General features: G+C 38.7%; 1 pseudogene; it reads left to right on the top strand.

Annotated features, from left to right (window-relative positions):
- The window catches only part of LOC114754209 (uncharacterized), a 159416-nt pseudogene extending 140217 nt beyond the window's left edge, over positions 1–19199 (top strand).
- Positions 19200–19535: the final 336 nt, after the last annotated feature.

The raw sequence follows: 19535 nt of genomic DNA, 5'->3' as shown, positions 1-19535 counted from the left end.
CAGAGGAACGAATGCGTTATGAGTACCCTTACCTGTTTACTTTTGTCTTTATTTCTTGTGTGTGGTTGTTTGAATTTTGAGGACAAAATTCTTATTAGGTGGGGGGAATTGTAATATCCTTTAAAAAAAAATTCAAAAAAAAAAGTAATTGAAAAATATAATATAATATAATATAATATAATAATATTTTATTATTAAAAAAAAACAAAAGTCCAACTTTCCACCGATATTTCGGTGGAAAGTTGGAGGGGGGTGGAAATTTGGGGAGGGGCGGTGGAAATTTGGGGTTGAGTTTGAAAAACAAACCCCTCCCCCAATAATTGTGTGGGGGTGTTAAATACCCCCCACAATCCATTTCCCCCACGGCAGGCGCAAGAAGGAGCGAGAGAGAGAGAGAGAGGAAGTGTGTGTGAGCGAGAGAAACATACCGGTGAAGCAGAGGGCAAGCTTTGAAGATATTTTAGGTATATGAAATTATCTCTTTTCATCAAACTTTCTTCATAAATATTTCATATATATTTTATGCTTCCTAATAGTAGTATTACCCTAGTGATTAGAGAAAATTTTGAGACTTATATATGATATAAGTTTTGAGTTTTGACAAAAGATGACTATAGAAATTTAGAAGTGAATGAGTTGTTAATTTTAATCGGTTAGATTTGTCCATTTGTTAGTTTTTGGTATTTAAATTAATTTTTCTAGTTGAAAAATCTGTTATATATGATTTATATTATATTTTTACCGATTAAATTCAAGTTAAGCAATTTATTTGGGTTGTTTGACATATTATTAAGATTTTAATCGGTTTAGTTTTATTTATTGGGTGACTGGAGGTTTTAAAATAATTATTGTAACTAAAAAGTTTATTATTTGTGGAAATATATATGTGTGGTAGTTATACCATTAAAGTTTTTTATCAGATTATTTATTTATAAATCCTTGAAGTATTATTGAATTTTTAAGAGTTTGATTTTGAGGTTTAAACTGAAAATGAGAGTTTTTAGAATTTAGAACATAATAATTTTATATTTAGAAATTGTGGAAAATCCTTTTTATTAAGGTAAATAATTTGGAGGTGGTAAATAAATAATTTGGCATGTTAGAAATTTTAAGTTGTTGCTAAAATACTTAATAATTTTTGAGTTATGAGAGTTGAGGGAATTTAAAGTAAAAATTTAATTAAATCAGAAATTTAAATAATATAGAGAAGTTTAATTAATTAATTAATTAATTTATATTAATATGTGGTTATATTAATTGTGTAGATTAATTATTGGGTGAGCAAAGGATTGACCTTGTGGTAATCCTTAGTATTGCTTTGGCGAGAGGTAACCACTTTCCACTTGTTATATGTGCTAATATGTTGTTTGTGAGTATTTTGCTATTTTGGTATAATGATTTGTTATTTGAAACTCGAGTAGATAAATTATATCTTTTAAGCTATGAAAATTGTCTTGTGGGATTTTTGGAATGGTGATTGAGAAGTTTGGAAAAGATATATGATTTATATCTTATGGATTATACTGAGAAAAGATTGAGACATTTTTCGTTATATTGTGAATGATTGGTTGTTATTTGGATTTTGGATTGAGCGCTATCCTACCACGTGGTAAGGCCGCCATTGGTGCACATTGGTTGGCTTCTTCCTTCGTCCCTAGAGTAAGGGATAGACCCTTGTGGCTTTTTATTCGTCCCCCAAAGTGTGGGATAGACCTGTAATAAGGGATGGATCTTTGTGACTATTTAATCGTCCCCCAAAGTGTGGGATAGGCCTATAGGTCGGTTTGATCCCCTATAGTGAGGGATAGACTTATGTGGCTTGTGTGTTAGCCCCCGTAATGAGGGTTTGGATGATTGAGATTATTTGAGTATACATATTTGTATTTTCATTGGTACATAGATATTGAGATGTAATACTTATCCCACTTGACACCTCACGAGCACATGTTAGTATGTATGATGAGTTGGAAAGTTGATTACTGAGGCGTTTGTCTCACCCCGTGGTTTAACATTTTCAGGCGATAGTTCAGGTGGTGGCCCATCAGGGAAGGCTCCGGAGGCATAGTGTGCTGTTATAGCCTGTATAGCCTCCCTGCTTTTGTTCTATGTGTTGACTTGTTATATATTGCCACATAGGGCTCATTTACTATCATGATGTAAAATAATACTTTTAATTACTACTATCTGGTATGACAAGGCCACGAGGAGGCCTGAGACATCTTAGACTCTGCATGCAACGCTCCTTTGAAAGTGTTGACTTTTGACTAATGAGCTCTATAGTTTATATTAAACTGATTTATCAGTCGTATGTTTGAAAATATAAGTTTGGTTTGGGCTAATGGTTGAATGGTATTCCTGGACTTTGGAAGTCCAAGGCCCAAGGTAACGATCGATGTGGCTCGTAATATAAGTTTATTTCTTTTAACCATGATAGCGATTTTAAAATTTTAAGGTTTCTTCTTTTCTATCATGGTTAATCGTTCGAATAAATTGAAAATTTTGATCTAAATGGGTTTAAAAGAACGGTTGTCAAAATATAACAGTGCTCATAACCAACTACAGAGTTTAAGCACACGTTAGCAATGTAATTGTCCTCTGTTGTGCTGGTATGGACACATGCATGTCATACAGCAACATATTCATAATCAAGTTGAGTCCTTTAAAACAATCATACGAGAGAAGAAAATAATTAGCACCCTAATTAAACATTGCAATCACTGGGAAGTTCTTAATAATGATCGTTCCTTTGGATCATTTCCGGAGGTTTCTGGACTTCTTTCCCTACGATGGCAAATACTCGTCCTTGGATGCGTAACCTTAGCTTCTCTATACTCTGTGGACATTATCTCGAGAAGTATCTAGGCTTACTATAACTGTAGCAGACATTCTGTCTGGCCATACATGGTCTATTATTCTGACTCTTACTACAGGTTGGCATTCCTTGCCATTTGAGGGTTTGCCTTCCTCCTTACTCTTTCACTTGTCCTATAGCCTTCTTCTTTTCCTATTCGCCTTAGAAGAGGTGCCACCTTGATCTCCCTTCTCTAACTTGGGAGTAGGTTCAATAATCAAATGATCGTTCAAACTATTCTCTGTAATTCAGTAGGCCTCAACTGCCTTGTCGAAGTGCTCGAATTACCTGAGAACAATCATCTTCCTTAAGGACTACTTTAGTCCTCTGACCATCTTTTGGTCATTTACCTTTCATCATCTCGGTAACGCAGGTAACTGAAGTAGCGAGAAGGGCATCTAACTTAGCTAAGTACTCATCAAATGACTTGTTATCCTTCTGCTTCAGGGTTAGGGATTCTGCTTCCTGTCCGTTCTTGGCTGTCTTTGAAAAACATTTCTCGTGGAATTGCTCCAGGAACACTTCCCATGTCGCTCTCGTGTTCCGAGCATCCAGAAGAATCTTGGTATTCTTTCACTAATGATTGGTATCCTTTTCTAGTTGGTAAATAGCCATCTGGGCTTTCTGCTTAGTCGGACAATCCAGAACTTTGAAAATCTTTTCCAGTCCTCTGCTGCTTAGATGTCAATCACTCCATCGAAGGATGGCGGATTGTGCTTGTAAAAGCGAGTCATCCACTGCTGGATGCTGTCAGGGTCTACTGCTGATATTGCTAATCTGGTCAATGCTCTGTTGCTTATGCTGCTGAGCTTTCTTCCTCTGGCTGCCTCCTGTCGAGGTTAGCCACTGTCACTGCTGCTGCTGCCGCTGCTACTATTACAGCATCGTTTTCTTGTTCTAGCTAGCTTGTGCCGCCCTCACCCTCCAATAGCCTTTTATTGCTATTCTAAACGATCCAAAATTAATCGTAGCGGATCGGGAGGAACCTTTACGTCGTGTCCTGAGGGTCTTTTCGGTAAAGCGTTTCATCAGTCCTAACTACTATGCTAACTAAATGAATAGCATAACTGAGGAACAAGAAATAAACATCATGCTTGGATTTCATTTAACAACATAAGCATTCATCATACAGCATTCAAGCATCAGTCACTAGTCATAGCAATATAGTTTAACATACATAGCCATTAAACATGCCAGACTAACCTACTACGGTTAGCTGTAACAATACAAGTCCTACCTCAGTTCTACGAGGATCTGACTATCTAGAAATAATGAATCTTAACAAAGTTTTCAAGGTGCTGGATGTAATCCTCAACACCGAAATCCTCCATCTGATTCAGGTGACAGAACTGATATACCCAGAATGGTAGATATAGAAGCATGTCTGTCATTGTAGACGTCCAGTCCTTGGTGTCTAGATAAGGGTTACCCAATCCATGAGTCTGATATAACACCTTTACTCCCTGAAGGTATTCTAGGTAGATGTTCGGGTCTTGCTCATCATTATCCTTCCTGATATATTGACCCAAGAATTCCAACTTCTCTCTCAGCTAATCCTGTCCACGGATCTTAGGCTCAGTTGGAACAGGGATAGGTATTCTGGGTGTCAGGGGTATCCCTGGCTTGGTACTAGGTTCGGGGATATCACTTGGGTATACACTTGGGGTAGCAAGCTGTCTGCGAGACTGAATATCAAAACTAGGATCCACTGATTCTTGATACATGTCAATTGTGGGATCCACTGGATTACTGGGTCTAGAAAGATTTATTAAATCTTCAACAGTAACCCCTAAAAGGTTAGCCCCATGCTCTCGGTAATGGTTGGACTCCTTTGTTGAGTACTCTAGGCTAGCAGTTCCCACAGTCCATCCTATTGGATTCTCTTTAGTGGGATCGGTCATGTTAACATCCTAGTCATTGACCGACTTCTCGGATCTTGCGTCCCAATCCATTGTGGTTTCCATCACAATTCCAGCAACAATATGTCAACTTTCCTTTTAATTGACATATTAACTAAGCAGAGCGTTCTACCCATGCCAGAACCTCCGCTCTGATACCAAAATGTCACACCTTCTTATCGGATCCACTTAGGGTTTAATAAAAACCATTTTAGACCACATTGGATGGTCTTGGGCTTAAAAATTCATGAAAAACGCTGATTTTCGGATTTTTACTGTTCATCAGGTAAAAATCCAGTTTTTCTGGCCTAACTTCAAAAATTCATAACTTATTCCATAAAAATCGAAATGAGGTGGTTCAAAATTCTATTTAAAGCTCTTTAAGTTCTCTTTCAAGGAAAAATAATATCGTTATCCAATTCCTTATAAAAAAGTGTCAGGTTTTTGTGAAAGGTAACATTATCCATTTGCTAAAAGCTCTTTTTCCAGATTTTGAACCTCAACTTTGAAAAATCATTAAAAACTGTATACTTGGCCATTTTTAACGTGCTGTCTATCAATCTGAAGTTCAGGACGTCAACTATAGGCATACCAAATTTCGTGCAGAGATTCACTTGGTAACTAAATAAAACGTGGCTCTAAACTAACGTCCTGCTTAAGGGTTACAGCACCAACCATAGATAATTATACATAACCAAATGTCCACGAAAATTTTATGGTATGACACCATAATTAGCCTCCATTCTGCAGCTTGCTCTTGAGAAGTTCAGGCCCTAAAATGTTACATTATTTTTGGGGGATGAGATTTTTGAAAATCCCAGTAGCAAGATCAATCAACCAAAACATTACATGCATCAATTACAAGCATTTCAACCTTTTGCTATTAATAGGGAACTACTTTACCTCATACATGTAGCACTCTAACATGCAATAGCCAAGGCACATAAAGCAAGGAGTATAGCTACACAATCATCATCATCATTTAGTTCAACCACATAATAGCACATGAAATTGCATAGCAATCAATGCAACATTCAACATTAAGGCTAATTAAATCTTACTACCTTAATCCAATGCTCTTTGATTTTTCTTGTTCTTCTTTCTTGCTTCCACAAATGCCAAATCCTAACATGACAATCCCCAAAAAGGGCAGCAAGTATTATTAAACATTCCACATAAAAATCAATCACATAACTCAAGAAGCTCCTAAACCCCTTAAAGCCTCTATCTTTGTTTCTTGAATTTTTAGAGTTGTTTTCCATAAACCCTAAAAATTCCCTCTTGACCCTTTCCTACATGGATTTTCATGTAGATTCCAAATATCTACTTATATTTAACAAAATAAATTTTTCTCTTCCAGTTTCAGCTTGACCAAACCCTTAGGGTTTAAAACTCAAAAATTGCAACTTTGCTTCTATGGCTTCCAACACTTGTTCTTTAGGTTTACCCTACACCATTTTTCATTTTGAACACAATGGAAGCCTCAAAACTTTGAAAAACACATCCTAGGGTTCAGATCTTGTCTTGGCCGAAAATGACACTCAAGGAAGTAACCATGAAAAATGCTTCAAAACCAACTATAATCACTTGCAAACACTAGGATCTAGCTTGTGTTGTAGTATTTTAACAAGTGTGATGAGCAAAACTCCCTTTCCCCTTAAACAACCAGTTCGGTCAGCATCAAAAGAGGGAGAGAAGACATATTTTCAACCATAAAAGAGAAAGAAAACAAGGCAAGAACACATCTAGAGCCAAGAACTCACCTTGAACCTTGATTGTATGACCAAAGTTGATGCCTTTCTCTTGGTTTTCCCTCAAAACTCTCTCTTTTTCCCTCTCTTCATGCCTTGCACGACGAAATTCCCATCTGATTTAGGGGAGAGATGAGCTCATCAATGCTATCAAAATATCCCATCTACCACAATTAATGAAGAGCCAAGTGTCATAAGCCTACTTAGTCTTGCATTTTCTCTTTAATTAACTTAATTCACATTGTAATTAAATTCCAAAGTCAAGATCCTCTCCATTGGTAGCTTGACACTTGGAAAGCTCTAATTATCATCCATTAAAGGCTTGACAAGTGGTAGCTTATGGGCCAAGTAAAGTGCAAGGCTCCGATCAACACTTTATCGGTGCACTTTTACTCCGGGTTTAACTTCTTTTCTATAATTATAGTGCTATGGCCTCTGTAATTATTTTCTCTCAGATCCATAAATTATTCTCCTTATTTTTATCTTCCCAAATTGCCCTCTTTGTCTCAAATTTAATTTCCCAATAATTAAATAAAAAGGAAAACTATTTTCCTTCTCTTTAGTGATTTTTCCACTTTTCCAAAGAATTGGAAAAAATCCTGGATACTTGAGGGTCTTCTTTTAATTTCATAATCTCTTATAATTCCTTGGGATTTCATAGGAATTTTCTTGGGATTTTATCCTTCTTAAATATATTTATTTGGAATTTTCCAAATAAGGACCTTAAATTAGCTTAAATTGCCCTTAAATTCCTTTGTAATTTCTCTAAGGGCAAATTGGTCATAAAACCAATTTTATAATTCCATATAATTCTCAAGGAACCTTTTCCTTATTTTGCCTTAATTTTCTGAGACTTGGAATTATTTTTCCCTTATTTACTCTTGACCAATTTTCCTTAATTAGTCAAACTTTTCATAATTGGCTTGGAAAATTATAATAATTATTTTCCACCCAAAATTCTTCTATTACTCCTTGTCATTTTTTACCCTTAATTATTTATGAATATTCCTATTTCCCAAATACCATATTTCTGGATGTGACACCAAAGGAGTAGTGTCGCTTGATTGAGTTCGTTTCTCAGTGCTTTCTTCCCTCTCAATGTTCGGCTGCTTCACTCTCACCATTTTTTAGGTACCAAAGGATTTCTGGGGAATTAATTGGTTGAAGGAGTGTATTTCGAGTTCAGTGGAGGTTAATTAAGTGGTAGAGATGGATTTGAGTGGAAGGGAGCTGAAAATTTAATGGAATAGTGAGTTCGGACTGTTACGTGAAACAGGGGATCGGCTTTGTTCGAGCTAGGGTTCGATAACTGACAGGGGGGTTTTTAAAAGTTGAACATTATAAACTTCAGAATTATCGATCATGTTATCGATCAACAGATGATCGATCATGTGTTTGATAAATATGAAGAGCACACAAGAACACTGAAGACAATTACCGATCAAGTTATCGAACAAGCAATTATCGAACATGTTATCGATAAAATTGATAGAGGAAATACATACCTGGTCTGTTTTATCAATCATTTGATCAATTAATAGGTTATCGATCAACTTATCGATTAATGCTTACCAAAATTGAACGAAGTGTCTCAAAAACTTGTCGCTCCTGATCGATGTTCTAATCGATAATCCACTTATCGATCAGCTTATCGATAATCATCATTCTGAATTTCTTCTTTCTCCTCACATTATGCATTTATTGATCAGGTGATCGATAAATGTTCCCTTTATGGCATCATGATTATGAATGTCTTGTTCGATTATTCTATACTCTATTTACCTCTGTTTTTCTTTGACAAAACAGAGCTTCCTGTAAAACAAATTTCTATCCACTTTGATGTTTAAGTTAGTCATTTAATCATCAAAATATTAAATCTAAAGATTCAAATTTGAGAGATAATATGAGATTTCTTACAACTCATTGGGATTTACCATTCCCAATTCTCTTCTAAAATAGTTGAATTTCTGTTGATCTAGAGGCTTCATGAAAATATCTGTTATTTGATATTTGGTGGGAATGAATTCTACTTTTACATCTTTCTTTTGAATATGATCTTGAATGAAATGATGTCAAACGTCGATATGCTTAGTTCAGGCTTGATGGACTGGATTCTTGGACTGGCTTATTGTACTCGTGTTATCACATAGGATTGGAATCTCTCTCAAGTTAATTCCTAGATCATGTAGTTGTTGTCTTAACCATAGAATCTAAGCACAACAACTGGCAGTGGCAACATATTCTGATTCTGTTAAGGAAATTGCCACAGTATTTTGCTCTTTGCTTGACCACAAGACAAGGTACCCTCTGAAGAATTGACATTGTCCACTGGTGCTCTTTCTGTCCGTCTTATATCCTCCATAATCTACATGATTGAGCTCAGGTTATTATTATCTTTTCATTACATTATCCATGATTTTGTGGTATTTTCTAGCCCTTTTTAATGATAATTGTGCTTAATTTAGATTAAGAGTCCTTACTTTAAGTTAGTGTCTTTTTTAGGATAAAATTGTCATAATTGGTTATTAATTGTATTCAATTGATTTCTAGGACAATTAATACTTCAATTTGTTGCTTTTTATTGTAGGACACTAGAGATTGGGGCCAGAATTGAAGAACTCAAGGCACAAGAAGTAAGAGAGGAGCCTCTGCCTCAGTTCGCCGCGGCACACTTCTGCTTTCGCCACGGCAAACGTCGTCCGTCAAGAAGCAAAGCTCTCTACCATGGTTCACCGCGGTAAACCCCTCGTATCAGCAAATTTTAGACCCGACCATTTCGGGAAAATCTGACCTACCCACCTCCAGGAACCGACCCATACACGTCATTTTTGGGTTAGAAACCCTATTTTGGGTATGGTGAGGTCAGACCCTGATTATTCAGCCACCACTTACGTTTTCTATCATCATCTCTTCTCATCTTTCCCACAAAACCCTAATCCTCCATCTCCATCTCCTTCACTTTCCATTTTTCCTGCACTTCTTCTTCATCCATTTTCATTTCCTTCATCTCCTTACTGTTATGGCTGAAGATTTACCTCTGGTTAGAGCTGATTCCAAGACTATGATGAGCTAAGCTTTTCCAACTCTTGAAGATGGTGGAGTAGCATAAGTTTCCAAGCTTCAAAGGGGAGTTTTAGTTTTAATCTTTAGTTTCTAGCTATGTGTTTATAATTTCCTAGGTATAGGAGTTGTAAAGCCTTAGTTAGACACTTAGGTTAATTTTATAATCATTGGTTAATGATTAGCACTTGTAATTTGGATTGATTGATGTAGAATTTTGTGCTTAAATATATGTAGTTACATATATGCTTATTGTATGGTCATGATTCTCTCCTATCTTGCATGGTTATGTTTCGGTATTGAGTTGATTGTGTGTTACATTGAGCCAATTGTATGATCATTCCAAATTTACACATTAGGGAAGCTAAACAAAGTTTTCATTAATGAGTCCATTAATGAAAGCTTTGGACTCATTGAGTTAATGAGGTTCTTATTAAGAAAACCTAATGGATTTGTGAAACTCCCAATATTTAAGTGAACTATGATTGCCAACAAAACCATTTTCAAGAGATTTCCTATCAATCACTTCCATTACATCATTATTATCTTAAAACTCCAAAAACATAGTATCTTAGGTTTGTTTTCATTGCATTCAATTTTGGCGCATTTCATTAAATGTTAAAAACCCAAAAATCCCTTTTCATTACTTTGCATGGCATTTAGTCTAACTTAGGTAATTAATTAAGGCTCCCAAGCGTGAAACGACCCGAGTTTGTATTATACTGCATAGCTTGGATTTATTTTTGAGTGAGAACCCCAAAGCAAATAACAAAAGGCTCTCTTCAAGTGGCGCCGTTGTCGGGGAGCCAAGAAATTGGTTCTCTAGGTTAGCTTGTGCTAATTGGTTGTCAATTGAAGTTTTGATCTTTTTGGGTAGCATCTTAGGTAGTTTAGTTGCATATTTGTTCATAGTATAGGTTTTCATCTTGTATAGCATCAAAATTTTTAGAAATACAAACAAATATACTGATTTTCTTGATTTTCAGCATCTCTTACGTTGCATCAGTAGAGTCCAGTATCTGATAAGCATTCTGTGACACTTCGCCGCAGCAAACTTTCTCCTTCGCTGCAGCAAACTTTCTCCTTCGCCGCAGCCAACTATTTGAAAAACCGAAGGATTCCTCTTGGGATACCTTCGCCTCGGCACACTCCTGCTTTCGCTGCGGCCAACTCCCTGCAATCAGATATCTGGTCGCCTCTGTCAACCTTCGCCGCGGCCAACCTCTGCTTACGCCGCGGTGAACTCTTCTGGAAAATTTTGAAACTTACACTTTTTGCTTCTTTTTCTGTGCATACAACTCATACTCACCCATACACTTGTATACTCGCCTATGCACTTACATTCATCACATTGTATGCTTTTAGTTGACTTTGTGTGCTGCAATTCAATTTTGTTTGCTCTTTCTCTTGTGGCTTTTATCTTGCATGCCACGAAAAACAAAACTTGTGCCCTATAACCTTGAGATTGAGAGAAGACTCAGAGAGATAAGAAGAGAGAAAAGAATTGAGGGGACAAGTGAGTTGGTGATTGAGCAAGAGAATATTTCTGTGGAATCTAGCCTATCTAGTAGTGAGAGTGAGCCTACTGACCAAGAGATTATGGCTGAATTACCATAAAACCAACCTAATCCTAACCTGAATGCTAATCAAGTAAGGAATGGTGGTAATGGTGAACAAGAGAGAGTAGGAGAAAATAATAGAAACCCTAGGAGAAGAACAATTAGAGAAGCCACAACTTCTAATGTAAATTTTGACCCTTTTACTGCGGCTTGTCCAAATTTTGAAGTTAACTTTGAGATTAAAGGTTTATTGATTAACTCTCTTCCCAAATTTCATGGCTTGACAGGAGAAGACCCATACCTCCATTTGCAATCTCTTTCCATGATTTGTTAGAGTATGAAGCCTGTGGGAGCATCATTGGACTAAGTGCTATGGAAGGTTTTTCATCTATCTTTGGAAGGAAAAGCTAGGGAATGGTACATGAGCCTCCCAAGACATGTAGTTGATGCATACCACAATTGGGGGAACTTAAGGAAGGCATTTCTGGAGAAATACTTTTTGGCTTCTCGTACTTCATCAATGAGGAAGGAGATTTATTCTGCCAAGTAAGACTATGACGAATCTCTCTATGATTACTGGAATAGATTTCAGGACCTACTTTCAATATGCCCACATCATCAAATTCCGGATGAACAACTGGTGCAATACTTCTATGATGGGTTGAAGAACCAAGAGAAGGGTATGTTGGATGCTGCATCGGGAGGATCTTTGATAGACTTCACTGCTGGGGAGGCTTGGGATTTGATAAAGAAGATGGCCCTGAATCATCAACAACATGGTGTGAGAGATACCAGAGGAGTGCATGAGGTGGGAGCTGCTTCAGTGCACAATAGGAGAATGGACACTTTGGAATCAAAAGTATATTCTTTAGGAAGTAAAGTGACATCTCAATTGTCTTTGATCACTGCTGAATTGAAGAATATGAGTGTGCATCGCCCATCCGCTCTTATGGACATTACAGCGCCTAGTTGTGAAACATGTGGATCAGTCATGCATATTTCTAGCATTTGTCTAGACCGCTATGAGGAAGTGTCTGCAGTCTTTCAAGGCCGTCCAAATCAAAAGTGGGACCCCTACTCCAACACTTACAACGAGGGATGGAAAGTAAACCCTCGATTGGGCTGGAGGAATGATGATAGTAGACCTCCAAACAGATTTCAGAAGAGTGGAGGAGCTGGTCCATCTTTAAACCAGTTCCAAAACCAATCTCAAGCCCTAACTGTCCCACTTAAGGATGAAACTAATCAACTCCTACAAAATATGATGGCTTTAATGAAGGAAGAAAGGGCTGCTAACGCCACTCAGTTCAACTCCTTAGCTTCACTAATTCAACAAGACTCACCCAAGAATCATGCTAGATTTAGTGCTTTGGAAAAGAGGATGGAGCAATGGGAGACTAAATCTGAGAACATTAACTCCTATGTAACTCAGTTGTCCAAAAACATGAGTGAGCAACAAGCAAGGAGCAGTGGCGCAATCCCCTCCAACACTGTTATCAATCATAAGGGCTTGAATGCTATTACCCTTAGGAGTGGGAAGCAAGTGAATTTTAGAGAAGAGGAGGATGAAGTTATAGATGAGGAAATCTTATGTGATAAGCTGCTACAAGAACCTTCAAAAGTGAAGCATTCTGAAAGCTCCAAGGAGAAGAGGCTAAAGCTGAAAGAAACCTCAAAAGAACATGATGGCAAGGGTAAAGCTGTGGAATCTGAGCCAAGCAATCATGGAGCCTCAAGCAAGGAAGGTAAGGAGGTAAACATCAATGAACTACCTTTCCCTAATGCTTATTTGAAAAATGTGAAAATGGGTAAGGAGAGGCAAGATCATGAGTTGCTTAAGATATTTAGGAAAGTAGAAGTGAATATACCCTTGCTTGACCTGATTAAAAATATTCCTAAGTATGCTAAGGTCTTAAAAGAATTATGCACTCAAAAGAGGAGATTTAAACCTAATGAAAGAGTCCAATTACCCTCTAATGTGTCTGCATTGTTTAAACCCCAAATTCCTGTAAAGTGTCAAGACCCTAGATCTTTCACTATCCCTTGCACCATAGGAAAGGTTACTATAAGGGGAGCCTTGTTAGATCTAGGTGCAACCATTAATGTCATGCCTAAGTCCGCATACACCTCTCTAGGAGTCAAGACTCTTAAGTCTACTACTGTTGTGCTCCAATTAGCTGATAGGACTATTATGTATCTTGAGGGTATTATTGAAGACATTTTAGTCCAAGTTAAGGGATTGGTGTTTCCTGCTGATTTTTATGTGCTTGACATGTCTTCTGAACTTGTAAATGACACTACACTCATCCTTGGTTGACCTTTCTTAAGGACTGCTAATACCATGATTAGCATGAAAGAGGGCACCATAACTATGGAGGTAGGTGATAATAAAGTTTCTTTTAACATGTATGAAGTAATGAAACATCCTTATGAGGACTATTCACTTTTGGGGGTTAACATGATAGACATTGCTGTTGAGGATGCTTGTTCTGAAGTTGAATTGCAAAATGACTCTTTCTATTCTGATATTTACACTGATGAATCTATTGATGAGAATGAATCCATTTCTTCCTTTTCATCTCTTACTCTACACCTTCTACTTGCTCATGTGGTGGTGATGTTACATGTCTTGATTGTACTTGGGTTAATTGCATGCTTTCTATCCCACACACATTTTCTGTTTCCTCCCTTGACTCCAAAGTAGACTTTGATTCCTCTATTATCAGTGATGATTCCCTTGGGGAAAGGTTTCCTGTTGTTGTTTCAGATATGGAAGAAGAAGTCATGGAGAAGAATCTCTCTAAGGCAGTTGCTGTAGATCAACTAAAAGTTGGTTCAACGCTTGGAGAGGAAGTTAACTACAAGGCTGAGGAATTATCACTGGTTGAAGGAAAGGGGAGTAATATGTTCTCTCTTGAAATTCATAAATTGATTCCTTCTATTGTGCAACCACCTACACTTGATTTGAAACCCTTACCACCCACTTTGAAATATGCTTTCCTTGAGTCTAATGAACAACTACCTGTTATAATTGCTAACTCACTCTCTGAGAGTGAGGAAGAGAGACTCTTATCTGTTTTGAGGGAGCATAGAAGGGCAATAGGTTGGACACTAGCTGACATACTAGGAATTAGTCCTGCTGTGTGCACACATAGAATTTTGCTGAGTAAGGAATCAAAACCAGTGAGATAACCTCAAAGACGATTGAACCCTCTCATATTAGATGTAGTTAAGAAAGAAATAACTAAATTGTTGAGTGCTGGGATAATATATCCAATTTCTGATAGTGAGTGGGTCAGTTCGGTGCATGTTGTGCCAAAGAAGAGTGGGGTAACAGTAGTAAGGAATGAAAGGAATGAGTTAATTCCGACAAGGGTTCAAAACTCATGGCGTGTGTGCATAGACTATAGGAGACTTAATGATGCAACACGTAAGGATCACTTTCCTATACCCTTCATTGACCAAATGTTAGAGAGACTAGCTGGTAAATCACATTACTACTTTTTAGATGGCTTTTCTGGCTATTTTTAGGTACCCATAGCTCCCGAGGATCAGGACAAAACCACTTTCACATGCCCCTTTGGTACCTTTGCTTATCGAAGGATGCCATTTGGGTTATGTAACGCTCCAGGCACCTTTCAAAGGTGCATGATGGTGATTTTTAGTGATCTCTTAGAGCACAATATGGAGGTTTTCATGGATGATTTTATGGTTTATGGGGAGAGCTTTGATCAGTGCCTAAATAGCCTAAGGCAAGCTCTAGAGAGATGCATAGCCAAAAATCTTGTTTTGAACTTTGAGAAATGTCATTTCATGGTGGGCAATGGCATAGTGTTAGGTCACCTCATCTCTAGTAAGGGGATTGAGGTTGATAAGGCTAAAATTGAAGTTATATCATCTTTGCCTTACCCCAACTATCTGAAAGACTTGAGCTCTTTTCTTGGGCTGCAGGGTTTTATAGGCACTTTATTAAAGATTTTAGTAAAGTTGCCTTGCCCCTTTCTACTCTACTTAAAAAGGATGTTGAATTTAATTTTGATGAAACATGTAGACATGCATTTGATACTCTCAAGTCTATGCTTGTTTCACCTCTTATTTTGACTGCACCCAACTGGAATTTACATTTTGAACTCTCATGTGATGCTTCTAATTGTGCAGTGGGTGCTATGCTTGGCCAGAAGGAGGAGAAACAATTTAGAGTTATAGCCTATGCCTCTAAAACACTTGACCCAACTCAAGTCAACTATACCACCACTGAGAAAGAAATATTTGCAATTGTATTTGCTTTAGACAAGTTTAGACAATATCTAATCAATTCTCGAGTGGTTGTGTATACAGATCATGCAGCTATCCGCTATTTGCTCAAAAAGCCACAATCTAAACCAAGATTGATTAGATGGCTTTATTGCTTCAGGAGTTTGACATTGAGATTAAGGATAGACCCGGGGCAGTGAATCAAGTAGCCGATCACCTGAGTAGGCTACCGGAAGACACAAAGGGAGTAGACTCTTTTGACTTGACTTGTGATTCTTTTACCGATTCAGCTTTATGTTCTGTGGTTTCTATAGAGCCTTGGTATGCTAATATTGTCAATTATCTCATGTCTGGACTCACTCCTCCCTTTATGTCTAGATTTCAGGCATAAAAGCTTCGTAGCGAGTCGAAGTACTACATTTGGGGTACCCTTCATCTGTGGAGGATGTGCAGTGACCAAGTAATACATAAGTGTGTGCCGGAGGAGGATTTTGAACCTATTATTTTGGCTTGCCATTCCATGGTTTGTGGTGGTCATTTTAGTGCAAGGAGGATATCTAGAAAGGTCTTAGATTTAAGATTTTATTGGCCCACCCTCTTCAAAGACTCTTTTACATTTTGTAGATCTTATCACAAGTGTCAACGATTTGGGGGGTTGGGAAAAAGACATGAGATACCTCAACAGCCCCTCCTGTTTTGTGAAATTTTTGAGGTTTGGGGAATTGACTTTATGGGACCCTTTCCTTCTTCCCTTGGTTTTGTATATATTTTATTAGCCATAGATTATGTATCCAAGTGGATTGAAGCTATACCTTGCAGAAAAGATGATGCCCCAACTGTACATAGATTTCTTAAATCACACATTTTCTGTAGGTATGGGATCCCTAGGGCTATAGTGAGTGATTGGGGAACACACTTTTGTAATAGGATAGTCAACAGCCTATTGACCAAATTTGGTGTCACCCATAAAATCTCTACTGCCTATCACCCCCAAACCAATGGCCAAGCTGAAATATCTAATAGGAAAGTGAAGCATATTTTGGAGAAAATGGTCAAACCATCCAAGAAGGACTGGAGCTCACGTTTAGAAGAAGCATTATGGGCTTACCGGACTGCATACAAATTGCCCATTGGCATGTCTCCCTACCGCTTAGTTTATGGAAAGCCATGTCACTTGCCAGTAGAGCTGGAACACAAAGCTTATTGGGCGGTCAAGCAGTGCAACATGAATATAGAGCCCTCTGGCATGGAAAGGAAGCTGCAATTGCAAGAGCTGGAGGAGATTAGACTTGAAGCTTATGAGAACTCCAGACTCTACAAGGAGAAGACCAAATTTGTGCATGATCGGGGTATCTTGAGAAAGGAATTGAAGGAAGGCGATAGAGTGCTGTTATACAAGGCTCGATTTACCTTCAAGCAAGGAAAATTCAACACCAGATGGGATGGGCCATACACAATCACTAAAGCGCACAATTTCAATATGGTGGAGCTACTACACGAGGAGACCGGGGCCAGATTCAAAGTTAATGGCCATCTACTGAAGCTCTACCATGAGAAACCAAAGCCTCCTTAACTCCCTGGTCGTTTCTTTCCTTCACTCATTTACATGCTTTTGCTTAATTATTGATCTTGCTATGTTTTGTGCATTGTATGTTGAATGAGTGTGGGGGAGAAACCCTTTTCAGTAGGAAAGTAGTGTAGTTGTTGTTTGAATTCAATAAGACCCCCTGGAAGTTTTGATCTCTATCCTATCTTATTTTGTGCTTGATGATTTGGTGCTTGTAATGAATTATATGATTCAGATTGATTGAGAAAGTTTGTCTGTGGTATACTACTTAATCATGGACTTATTGAACACCTTCTGATCTCTTTTGATGCACTTTAGAGTTTTTAAAGTATCCAGCTTCATCTGTTGTCTGGTGTTGTGTTTCTCTGATGTTTGAGTGTTTTTGAGTGTTTTATGTATTATTCTGTGCTCTCTGTGACACTTCATCGCGGCAAACCTAAGCCTTCACTGTGGCGAAGTGGTTCTTTTTCTCTTGTGTTGCTCTCGGTGATATTTTGCCGTGACGAAGGTCGCTAGCCTCTGTGTGTTGCTCTCGGGAAGGTTTGGCCGCGGCGAATGTTCACCTTCACCGCGGCCAACCCCTTCTTTTCTCCCTTTATTTTCGCCTTGGGCATGACTTGCCGCGGCAAACCCGCCGTTTCTGTGTTGGATGGTTTCGTTTTTTTTCCCTGTTTTTCGTGTGAATTTCCCTCTTTACCCCTATTTCTGACTCACCCACCCTTTTCTCCTGAACCCATTTCAGTCTTTTCCCCTACCCATTCCTTTAAACCCCCATTAACCTATTTCATTCTACCCAAAACCATTGGCCCCTTCTTCCCCTGCTCCATTTCTCGACTTCTCCCTTTCCTCAACCATTTGAGCCAATCCCTCTCCCTTCCATCTTAACCCGTCGGCCCCTCCCTCTCCCTATTCTTCTTCTACACCCTTCTATCTCTTCTCTCTGGTCTCATTCTCCCCTTTTCCTTTCTCAGTTTCCCCCTCCTTCTCTTCCTCCACCGTGCGCACCTGCTTCTCTCCCCCTCTCTTGTGGTATGTTTTCTCTCTTCCTTTGTTCTTTCCTTTAGTTTAATTTTGTTTAGTTGTTAATTTGCTTATTTGTTCTGTTATTGTGTTGTTGGGTTAGGCTATTTTGTTGTTAGATTGTAGTTACGTAGCCTGTAGGTTATCTAATAATTCATAGTACATTGTGTTTTTCTTTAATCTCTTTACTTAATTCTGAAAGCTTTTGATCCTCTGAAAACCTATGAATCATTATATAACCATTTGCTACTGTATAGGTTGTAATTTTGGTTTTTTCTGGGTTTTTTAGGTTGTGGTTGTTTGTTTTGTGTTTAGTGTTTCTGTTCTTTGTTGCTACAGGAGAATGCCTCGCACCAAATGCCCTGAACCCTTGCCCACGTCTGACTCTGACTTAGGGGAAGACTTGTCTTATGACAACCTCTATAAGTTAGTAGACCAGCGCCCCCTCCTTAAGGAGAGACCCTTTCCTTTTGACCCACCAGACAACCCCTTTGTCCAACAACTCTGGGAATCCCAATTGACTGAATTGGTTCACCCACGAGAAATGGGCAATGATGCCTTCGTCTGCCACTTTTACACCTATGCCCGCCTTAATGGCATGTTATCCATTGTGTTCCGTGACCAGCGTGTGAGTTACTCCTTCACCACAGATAACATATCCTGCCACTACTGCCTTCCTGAGGTTCGTTATTCCCACTATTCGCATTACAGAGATAATTACCCTTTTGATGAAATTGTCCAGACCCTGTGCCGGGATGGTGCCACTTGGCATCGTCCCCGCAATGCTAAGCTTTACTTGAAACGCTCTGATTTCCGACCTGAGGCGAGGCTGTGGCTGTACCTGGTCTGCAACAACATCTTCCCCACTTCCCATCTCCAGAACCTTCCTAAATGCCAAGCCCTTTACGTTTATCTCCTCATGACCGGAAAAACTTTCGATGTAGCTGAAACTATCCAATCAGCCCTCTACGATTCCGTCAACACCCCTAAAACTCACCAATAGCATCATTTTTCCCCACCTTATCACTGACATTTTTCGCGCGTGCGGGGTACCTGAATTTGATAATGACAGCTATTTCGAACCTGCACCCCTCTTCCGATATGAGTGCCTCAAACAGCCTACTATTGGACCCCACCCTCCTATCCATCCTATTTATGATGTTGGTGCAGGCCAGGCAGCTGTTGAACCAGCCGAGGAAGGCCGAGATGCTCTTGAGCCTTCCCAGCCAGTCACCTTAGACGCACTTGCGGATGACATTGACGAGCTGTCCGAGGATGTTCACCAGTTGCGCATTACACTACTCCGGGAGATTAAGCTGCAAAAGGACCGTCATGCATTGTATGAGCGAAATCGTCGCTACCGCCGCCGTATTGATGCCTTGATCGCGGACCGATTGAACTTTGCTTTACCAGCTGAGGAGGAGGAGCCACAGAGCAGTATGGGTATGGACGGAGCAGGCACATCGGGTACAGGACCATCAGGGTCCGGGGCAGATGATCTTGGGCAGCAGCTTTAGTTTTTAGTCTCTGTGTTTCTGTTGTTTTCTGTTGTTTCGTTTGTTCTGTTGTTCTGTT

The sequence above is a fragment of the Neltuma alba genome, unplaced genomic scaffold (genome assembly GCF_004799145.2).
Source record: "Neltuma alba isolate B1F8T4 unplaced genomic scaffold, ASM479914v2 tig00010110_pilon, whole genome shotgun sequence".
NCBI lineage: Eukaryota > Viridiplantae > Streptophyta > Magnoliopsida > Fabales > Fabaceae > Neltuma > Neltuma alba.
Note: the sequence above shows the minus strand (reverse complement) of the source record. Positions and strands in the feature narration are given on the sequence as shown.